Here is a 10,810-nt window from a genome sequence, read left to right on the forward strand (position 1 = left end):
ATGTAAGGTCACTTCCATGATGATGTTTCGAATAAGACTCCTTCTCCCAGGGTGCCAGTTTTTAGTTTTCTGTATCTGCAGACCATAACTCTCAAATCTCCAAGTAAGAATACACATAGTAAAATGATGACATTATAGTAGAAGTGGGGAAGTTTTTTAAATTATTTTTTATTTCCCCTTTATTGAAATGTGTTTTGGCATATAACACTGTATATATAACTCTACATATTTTGAAATGATTACTATAATAGGGTTTTTAAAAATACAAATCATTAAATGAGTTGAGAAAACAAGAACAGTCTTTTTTACAACAGTTCTCAATACATGCAAATATTTCCTTTAAACGTGATTACTTGTCCTACTTTTTTTTCAACTAAAAAAACAAAAACACACTTTTCCTAGCATCAGTGTTCGTGCTCAAGCATCATCACCATGGTGAAGTTCGGTCTCTTTAGACTAAAGTCCATTGAACCACTCAGCTGCTGAGAGTGGGAAACCTGCAAGTGAAGGAACCAGGACCCCGGATCAAGAGCGACCTCCCCAGCGTCGTCTGTAGAGAGTTCAGGTTGAAGACCTTCAACGATCTGACTCGCACTTCCGCCCGCCACCGCCAGGGGCGCCCGGGCCTCGCGGAGCTGGCAGCGCGGCAGGAGCCGGTAGGGGGGCGGGGGGTTGGGGTGGGGGTGTGGCTGCAGGTTGGGGCTCCCGCCCCGCCGGCTGCGCGGGTTCGCAGTGCGCTGAAGAGGAAGCGCTGGCGACCCCGAGAGGGAGGGAGCAGGCAGATACCAGCTCAGAGCACCTGCCTGGACACCGTGGGTTTTGGGGGTGGGGGAGCCCCGGCGACTTTGAGCATGGACCCCGTCGCGGGAACCTTTCTCAGGATGCTCTTTCTTTTGTCTGCCCAACCCTGGAGTACATTAGCAGCAGGGAATACTTGTGAGTACAGCACATCTTTTAAAACTTATGCTGACAACTTAGAATTCGTGTTATTAAAAAATAATAATAATTGAATTTTACAAATGGACTAGCTGGCCTGTTTCTGAAAATGAGGCATTTAAAAAACATCGCAAAGTCCCAACGCTTGGATAGGACAGTTTACAATGGTTTTCCCACTTGTCAGGTCTATGAAACACAAAGCCTGTTTGACTTTTTGTCTGTGAGCTGAATTTTCTCTGTGTGCTGTTGCTTTGAATATTCATTGAGAAAGCTCAAGTTGTAGTAAAACCTAAAATTAGCATGAGAATATTGAGGCGGACAGAGACTAGAGAGAGAAAGAAGAAGAGAAGATCATGCCAATGTGGTCATTTGTTTCTTTTTAATACCAATGCATTTTGTTGGGTTTATGTAAGAAAGAAAATCGCTGGCCGACCTGGCCGGGTCCTGCATTAGCATAGATGGTTGCTGCTGGGGCTCTGCGGAATTGGGTACCAAGAATTCGGGAGCTGCACAGGCGGGCGGGCTCCGCAGCAGAGCTCAGATGGCAAACCTGGATAGTCAGAATTCCGGTAAGGATAGACCCTTCAAAGGTAGATGGCTTTTGCTGAAAGGAAAAATAAAACCTGCCATTCAGGTTCATTTGCAAATGTACATGCTTGTATACTGTGATCTGTTGTGTTTCTGATTTTGTTGGTTCCGTCAAGATGTATTAACCCCTCAGTTCTGAACTAGCACCGTGAGTGATCTGAAGATGCTAGCCAAATTGATTCAGCTGACCTCAGGGCATTTTAATCTGAAAATCAGAAAAAGTTTTCCAAGTGTTATTCAGATTAAAATCTCCATCACAGGGCTTTTCTTTCCTTGAGGGATTTTAAGAAAGCCCCCATGTTCTCCTTCCACATCATATTCCCTTGAAGAATTTTTAAAAAATCAAGTTGTAGGGAGTAAGGTAAGCTAGTATGTATTTCAAGAAAGTGCTAGTAGGCATGTTTAGAAACTGATCTTGTTTCTGGATATCCAGATTTAGCTGGAGTGGGGGAGGGGAAACAACTCTGCCCTCACAGTGAAGTTTGCACTAAAGTGAAAAGCATTTTGTACAAATACAGTTACCCTTCCAGCATTCATCCATGTATGCCCAGCCTGTGATACTTTTGTGCTGTCATCATTTAGTATTAGCTCATTTAATGCCATATTATGTGAGTCACTCCTAAAAATGAGCGTTAGCAAATCCTGCCCTGTGTTTCAGACACAATTTTAATTATCTTTGTGTACAACTTCCATGAGTTAATTAAAATGGGGGCATTTACATGCGATCTGTAGGTCCTGCAAGTCACTTTGTCACTTTGCTGAGAACTTAAAAATGACTAGTACTGAATGATTTGCTAGTATGAAAGAATTATAGAATAATTTAATGCAGTACCCTGAGGTGCAATTGAAAAGTCACTGGAGGTCACTCTTACTTAAAGGAAGCAGCTTCAACAGTCCTTCCCTTGTTAGATAAGCAGAGTTCTGGGCTGCCTTTCTTGTTTCCTTAGATGTGATAACAAGATACTGGCAAGATCAGTTGTTTGTATATTTATTTTTTTCTCTTTGTGTTTTGTCCCCTGAAATCCACAGAGGTATAATGTTCTTCATACTGAGCATCTTTTTAGCAGTCACATGCTCTGAGGTGCTTCGTGTCTGAATAGCCAGGCAGATATCCCTTTCTGAGTTGGTTGTGTCTCCCAGCTCAGTCCACCTGGATCTCTGGCTGACTCTTCAAATATCATTGCTAGTTTTAACTTTTCAGCCTCTGTTTTATTTAGATGTATTTAGTACTCTTGTTTAAAGTTCAGTGAATTAGAAGTACCTATGTAAATTTGCATTGTTAAGAACATTTGAGATTCTATAGTTAAAATCCTTGATCACCACACAGATGGCTGTTACAGTTGATCAAGTGTGAAGTATATGTTTAAATGACTTTGTAGACGTAAAGATTCATAGAGACTACACAAAGTGATAATTTCTTGGTAATCGCATTTGACAGTATCCTTTGTAACCATAGCTTCAAAGGCCAGTGAATCTCATTATAATCCATATTAGCTAATTGGATCAACTGGGTTTTTCCTTAACTCTAGAATGTTTGGGAGGTGTTTGTTTGTATATGTAGATTTATATACAAACAAGGTGTTTCAAGCATGTATTTGAAATTTGTTATTACTTAAGTCAGGGTAGAGGTTTTTTTGTTTTTGTTTTTTTTCAGTCCTGTCCCATCATTTGAGAAATTCTGAAAAGGAGTTTGCCACCTGGATGGGAATTAGGCTAATGAAAAGGAAATCATAAACATCAGCATTGCTCAAGGCTTTTGATGGCTAACCTTTTTATTCCTAAGAAGTATTTTAAGAACTCAAGTAATCCTTTCAGATAAGATTTTAAAACTAACAAAAATGAAATATTCTTGAGCCCTAATAAGAAAATAATGATAACTGCATGTAAATTTTTAAAAGGTACAGATCTTTCCCTCCAAAGGATCCAGAGACATTTTTACTCTGTTTACATCTTATTCTTAGTAGTAAATCATACAGAGGGGTCAGCCTGGATGAGGTTCTGGCATAAGACATCCTCTCAAGATATAAGACTTGCTTGAAACATTTGGCATCTCAGAAATTACCCATGTTTTGAAATGAATCTTTACAATTAATGGCAAGTTTTAAGTCAGAAAAGTCTGCATGGAGAGAGTAATGTTTCTAAAGAGCCAAAACCGTGGACTTTATGTGCGTGTGTGTATATATGTATTCTCTGCCTTTTTGAAGATAAAACAAGTTGAATGGGCAGCATCTCCAAATTTTGACCCAGGACTTGATATGTAAAAATCATGTACCTCTACTTGGTTTGCCTTCTCGTACTCTCTGTACTTAGTCAAGATGACTAAGATACTCACTGGATCTTAGTCAAGATTCTAGTGGCGCTCTCCTCTTAACTGGAACTGAAGAGGAAAGTTAGAATATAGATCCCAAGTTAGAGTCCTGTTTGTGAGAAGATGCGGTGAAGACAGTGGTTGGTTCACTTCCTTTCCACTATGAGCCACAAGTGGAAGAAGGCAGTAGCTCTCTGCTTTAAGATTATCCCTGTGAATCTACTATTTCTTTGTGAATTTCCAGATCTTTGGGGAAAGACGGAGGAGAAGAAGAAGAGGTATAATCTGAATAAGAAAATGTCAATATTTTGATTGCATATTTAGTGTTGTAAATCTGTCTCCTGGATCACATATCACTTTGAGGAGTAATGGTCAGTCTTTCCTATTAAGGAACAACACAATTGGAAGTTAATTTACAGCTGAATTATTTTCCTAGAAGTTGATGTCCTCCCTAACCCTACTCCCCACTGAAAAGAAAAAGGACTGAAGCCTGTATTAGACATTTCAACTGCTGTTGATGGTGATTATTTAACACGAATGATGACATTTATAGATGAAGGGATTCAATTTAATGAGTATGACCCACTCAACTCCACCTTGCAATTTTCTCTAGAATCTTCATTTTGTTTCCTTCCTCTGTCAAAAGTGTCCTTGTTATGAGGGGGGAAAGATATATTCTGGCCCACGACAGGTGGGGCATACAATTTGAATGACTGTTTTAGGAGTGATAATCAGGATTTGTTTTTATCCATCAATATCTCTTCTCTTAACTCCTGCATATGTATGAGAGGTCTCTGCTCATGATTGAAGGTTGTTGGCCAACATGGAAAACAAACCTGTGATCCTCATGTGATACCTAATGCTTGATCTAAGCAATAAATGTATTAGCACCTCAGTTTGAAGATTTGTATCAGATTTGAATCCTTTCTTCATTGGAGGGTTGGCTTCCTTATGTGCTGAGTTGTTATTGTGTCATCTTTAATGAACGTTTATTATTATATTCTTCTAATAGAAATTATCACACAATATTATTATTTTGAAATAAAAATAATATAGATAGTATAATAGTGAGACACATTATATGAATTATCCTAACCCAATAATTTGATTAACCTGAAGAATTTGGTATAAAGGTAAATGCAAGCAGAATGGAGGAACTGAACATAATGCTTCAACTGCTAAGAAGTATAAAATCACGAGAATTTAGGTGAATGTCTAATAGTGTGTTTATCACATGTGCCTTCTTGAGGATATTGTTTTCAGAACTCTTTGTCATTTTAGTGAGCACTGATTCTGTGTAATTATTTGCTAAGTGTCATCTACATACTTTACTGCTAAGTGAGCACCATCAATCTCAAGTAATTCTATGTGTGCTATGACTATATAGTCCATAAAGAAGTTTTCACCTTGGATAATATGGACTAAAATCCTGCTAATGTTTCGGTTGGTGCAGGTTTCTTTGTGTCTCATAGTGTGCTTAATATTTATCTGAAGTAAGTCTGCTTCTCCAAATTAATCAGGATTATCCCTGTGAATCTACTCTTTATGAATTTCCTTATCTTTGGGGAGGAAGAAGAGATATAATCTGAATAGGAAAATGTCAGTATTTTGGTTGCATATTTAGATTGAATTATTTGTGACTGCCCATTTCTGAAAGGCATTAGACCATCTGTAATATGTTCCTTGATTTAGGAAGAGAGCCTATCAGAGGATGTGCCCCTGGAACAAGTGAACAGGGAATCCATTCGTGATGTAATGAAACGTGTTGAGGAAAATGAGCATGGAATATGGACAGAAGCATAGTAAGCAATGGATCAGTCTTTTTGGAAAGAATCAAAAAACCAGCAAGCAGACTTAAAAAAAAATCATATTTGAATAAACTTCCCAGAAATACTGAGGTCAGGATATTTTAAAATTTAGGGAAAACAGTGGCAATTTTTTCCTCAAAAACAAAAGAAAAAACAAACTTACTAAGTCCATGTGACTATCAACATGGAGTGACAGGCAAGGCTAGAGCTGTGCTTTGGGGGGCCTGAAGCTTATGCAGTTTGGGGAGACTCTTTAAGCAAACAAACATAATGACTCTAAGGACAGGTTATCAGTGACCCTACCACACCTGAGAACCTGTTTTGAGGAGAAGACTGGAGCTCAAGAAAATCTTTGAGTAAATCAACCAAATCAGGAAGGAAGGAAGGAAGGAAGGAAGGAAGGAAGGAAGGAAGGAAGGAAGGAAAGTTGCTCAGTCATGTCCAACTTTTTGCGACCCCATGGACTCTACAGTCCGTGGAATTATCCAGGCCAGAATACTGGAGTGGATAGCCTTTCCCTTCTCCAGGGAATCTTCCCAGCCCAGGGAATGAACACAGGTCTCCCACATTGCAGGTAGATTCTCTGGCCAACAGAGTCACAAGGGAAGCCCACCAAATCAGGAATCCATTCATAAAAAAAAAAATTCAAAAGTACTAAATAAAGGACAGTCTCAGTAACAAAAATCTTAATTAACTGAGCAAGTTTTAACTTGAATTTTTCCTTTTAAACTGAAATCAGAATTTCAATATGTAAGTATACTTATAAAAGTTTAAAAGAGCTCAAACAATTTGGAACTAATAGAACCAGGGTTTACCTGTAATTCTGATTTAAATCTTGAAAAGCAAGTATGAAATTAACCTCTAGACCTTCTCCCTACTTACATTTTAGAGCCGTTAAAGGCTTGGCATCAACATCCAGAGTTCTTTAGAGTAACTTCTGAAGTGTTCCCACTCCATCTGCCACCTGTGGTCCGCTGTAGCACCGATTGCTTTCAGTGTCTGTTGCACAATATTGGATAACTTTAAAAAACTGAATTACTTATGTCTGCCCATTTCTGAACAGCATTAGACCATGTGTAATACATTCTTTCAAAATATCATACTTGTTTTTCCCAGTTTGAGTTCTGTGGCATAATTTTAAAGTCAATGTGCTAAGAACAATTATACATAACTTTTAAGTTAAGCAAAAATTAACACATTGCAAATCAACTGTACTCCAACACAAAATTTAAAAAATTAAAGATAATACGATAGCATGATCTTTTGATATTATGCAGGAAAACTGTTTAATAGACCCATATGATTGTTTAAGTATCTAGAAGAATGCACTTATGTCTGACTTTGTCGTTTAGTCTTTGATTAGAGTTTGGACACTACAATCGATGATTTCTTTTTCCATCAGGTACACATGATAACTACAAGTTTGTATTGGCTTGTAGAGCACTGATCAGCTTTTATGTAACCTAGCAATCTCATTCTAACCTTCCTCTAGAAATGCTTGTAAATTCCTAGTTTCTCAAAATACTCTTTTACTGGACTAGGCATTAATGAGTTTATAAATCTTTAGCATACATTTGTTCTATATTTGTACGTGTTGTGTTTTTAACTTTTTGAAAATTGCTTTGACATAGAGATTGCACATATCTGGCAGGTAAAAATATAATCTTGTGTGATAATAAATATGCTTAGTTTGGTTGTTGCTTTAAAATACATTTTCTTTCTGGTTCATTGGAAACTTCCCTTTTTAATAATAAAATAGGGAGTCTGGCTCACAATAAACAGTAAAAATATTCTCCTTAGTTTCCAGGTAATGGGTATTTTCAATGTACTGATTTGAAATGAAACATCAAGTATTTGACATTTTAAGTAGTTTGAAGTTAAAAGCTTTATAATTTAAACTAAGTAATTTTTATTTAAAAATATATACCCATTTCATGGGAAAATTAAAAAAAAAATTCCTCCAAGGCTGTTAATCACAAATGAAAAACAAAAGGTATATCCTACCAGAATATGGATTTTATTACATTTTTATTCAGTAGTATGCCAGGATATGATACTCATGGAGGATGTGTTAGTTATACCTAACTTATGGAGAAAAATCTTTGTTTTTTTAACTGGCAAATATTATATTTTCAGATGTGTCGCTTTAGTGATATGATAAATGGTGTATCTGATATTTAAATTTATCTGTTCCTGAGTTTTATTGAGGGCTTCCCAAGTGGCACAGTGGTAATGAATCCACCTCCCAATGCAGGAGACTCAGGAGATGTGAGTTGGACCCCAGGGTCAGGAAGATACCCTGGAGGACGAAATGGCAACCTATTCCAGAATTCTTGCCCGGAGATTCCCATGGATAGAGGAGCCTGGTGGGCTACAGTCCACGGGGTCACAAAGAGTCAGACATGACTAAGCAACTGAGCACATACACACACCCAAGTTTTATTGAGATGTGGCTTTGATAACGTATCACTTGTGATTCCATCACTTGCCTTAGTTGCTGTCACCTGAAGAGAAGGGATTTTTATGCTGCATGTTCACTGGACCACTGTGGGAGGAAGGGGCTTATTCCAAATAAGATTCCACCTTATTTTGAATCAGTGGCAGTTTAAATAACCTCAGTAGCCATATAACGCTGTGGCTTAGACCTTGTGTTCCCACATCCTCATTTCAGCATCATCTCACTACTTACAAGACTCAATAGAAAGTTTCTCTGGAGTTTAGAAGCAAGCATGATACTGCTGTTTAGATGAATACAGAGTGACCTGCTGCCTTGGGACACAGATCAGGTGCCACCTGCACCTCTCAAGTTTGTAATTAATTTTTTTATTTTAACATTTTTAAATCCTCAGGCAACCAAAGAGCTTGATAAGGTTAAGCTGAATGAATACATAAGGAATGGTGAATTGGTGGGGAAGTGGCAGAATGATACTTCTGTGTGCAGATATGTCTGTGTGTCTTAGGGGACAGACACACAGTTCTCTCTGGTAGGGCAGAGAGAACTGCTGATGGAATTAAAAACTGTCAATAGTTATAAGAGAGGCACAGACTGGATTAGGTGACAATCCAGTTATGGGATGGAACTATTTCTTATTTACTACCATGCAAAAGCAAATATTATTTACTTAGGATTTCTGAGTATGTGAGCAATCAAGAAATATAACGACATCTGTCCTGACCCAGTTGAACCCAGTTGAAACTATTGCCTCCATGTGTTGGAGGTATTCTGTGTTCTAGGATATTGGTATGCAGTCACCCTTAGAACCAGCAGCACTTAACCTGCCTCTGAGGCCTTCCCAGGTCCTGGTTCCTGTTAGTATAGTACTAAGGGATGGCTGGTAGGATTTTCATTTAAAGGCCAGTAGATATAATAAAGGGAATCCAATTAGCATTAGAAAATAATTCAATAATTTGATTCAAGTCAAAGAAAGTCATTTTAATCAAAACTATTATAGAAGAAAATATTTTAACAACTGTTAATATTTAAATGTCTCAGATTTGGCTGATTTAAGAAAAATAATATGTATCTATTGACATCTGTTTGAATGTTTAGAGATTATAAAAATTAAAGATTTTTCATGTAGCTTTACTTTTGCTGTGTTTTTGATATTTAAAAACTTGAGGAAGGAATGATGCTGAAACTGAAACTCCAGTCCTTTGGCCACCTCATGTGAAGAGTTGACTCATTGGAAAAGACTCTGATGCTGGGAGGGATTGGGGACAGGAGGAGAAGGGGACGACAGAGGATGAGATGGCTGGATGGCATCACTGACTCAATGGATGTGAGTCTGAGTGAACTCCAGGAGTTGGTGATGGACAGGGAGGCCTGGCGTGCTGTGATTCATGGGGTCGCAACATGAGTTCATTCAAGAGTCAGACACGACTGAGCGACTGAACTGAACTGAGGATGAAGTAGTATGCAGTCAATGAATACAAATTTTGAAGACTATTTAATGACATGATAAGATAATTATGATGTCATGTGAAGCAAAAAGGATGATACAAACTATTTGTACATGTATAAAATAAGCTCAATTTTATAAAAAAATATATAAAAGTATAAAAATTACAAATAAATACAGGAAAATATTAGCAAAAAAAAATAAAAAAATAAAAACTTGAGAATAAGGACATTGCTACACTAAAAGTAATACCATGTAAAAAGAAAAAAATAAATAGCTGTGTAATGTCATAACGCTAGCCAGCTGCTGTGTGTGAGTAATTCTTAGGTTTCTCTGCAATGCTCTTGATTCATGGTCGTTCTGATAAGAAAACCTGTGAACTTGAGATTTCAAGCATATCCTTCTCTGTGTGTGAACTGTTCCATCACTGTGGGGGGTGAAAAAATTGGGGGACTGAAGAGGATATGAACAGTTTAGTTAGATATATTTAAGAGAGTTTAAGGGAGCAAACACCAATTACTTTTTGCATTCTTAAATTTACAGGGAACATTTCTGAAAAAAAATTGGGCATAGAACACAGTAGAACTGACAAATCTCAGAGTCAGTTACCAATTAGAGAAAGTCGAATGATCTATTTTGAACTCTGGTACAAGGTTAAGAAACATAATATCAATTTTCCAGATTATAAGAATAAATGTTTCTTCATCATAATTTACTATTCTTTGTCATGATGAGCTACTGATCTCTTTTAAGAAACATGAAAATCTAATCTTTGGGAGATTTGCATTGCTATTGACTGATTTCACTTATTCTTCTTATAGGTGATATTAATAGGATTCAGTTTTTGGAAGAGAGGCTGGATGTTTGTCTAGAAAAAGATGCTTTTCCTCATGAATTTTGTTGTAAGGTGAGGCAGGAGTGGGAAGATACATCCTGCAGACTATTGTGCACTTGAACAGGGAAAGGACATATGTTGGATATTAATCAGCATCCCAGTTTCCTAGGAATAAGACTGGGTTACCCACCCTCCTTCACCCTCCCTCCCAACCCCCAGCATCTACATGCCAGAGCCTCCCATTTTCTTAGATGAGGTGATGCTGAGTGGCTGCCTGGGCCGACTTGCATGGATTTTGTCGGCCAAAGAGTGGTCCTTCCTCTTTCACGACTTCCTCTGGGCTCCATCCCGAGGCCTTCTGCTGTTACTCCATCTTACAGGTGTAAGAAGGACTGAAGTGGGAGGATAGCAGCAAGAATGAAAAAGTGACACTGCA

This window comes from Bubalus kerabau, chromosome 4, assembly GCF_029407905.1.
Source record: "Bubalus kerabau isolate K-KA32 ecotype Philippines breed swamp buffalo chromosome 4, PCC_UOA_SB_1v2, whole genome shotgun sequence".
Lineage (NCBI taxonomy): Eukaryota > Metazoa > Chordata > Mammalia > Artiodactyla > Bovidae > Bubalus > Bubalus kerabau.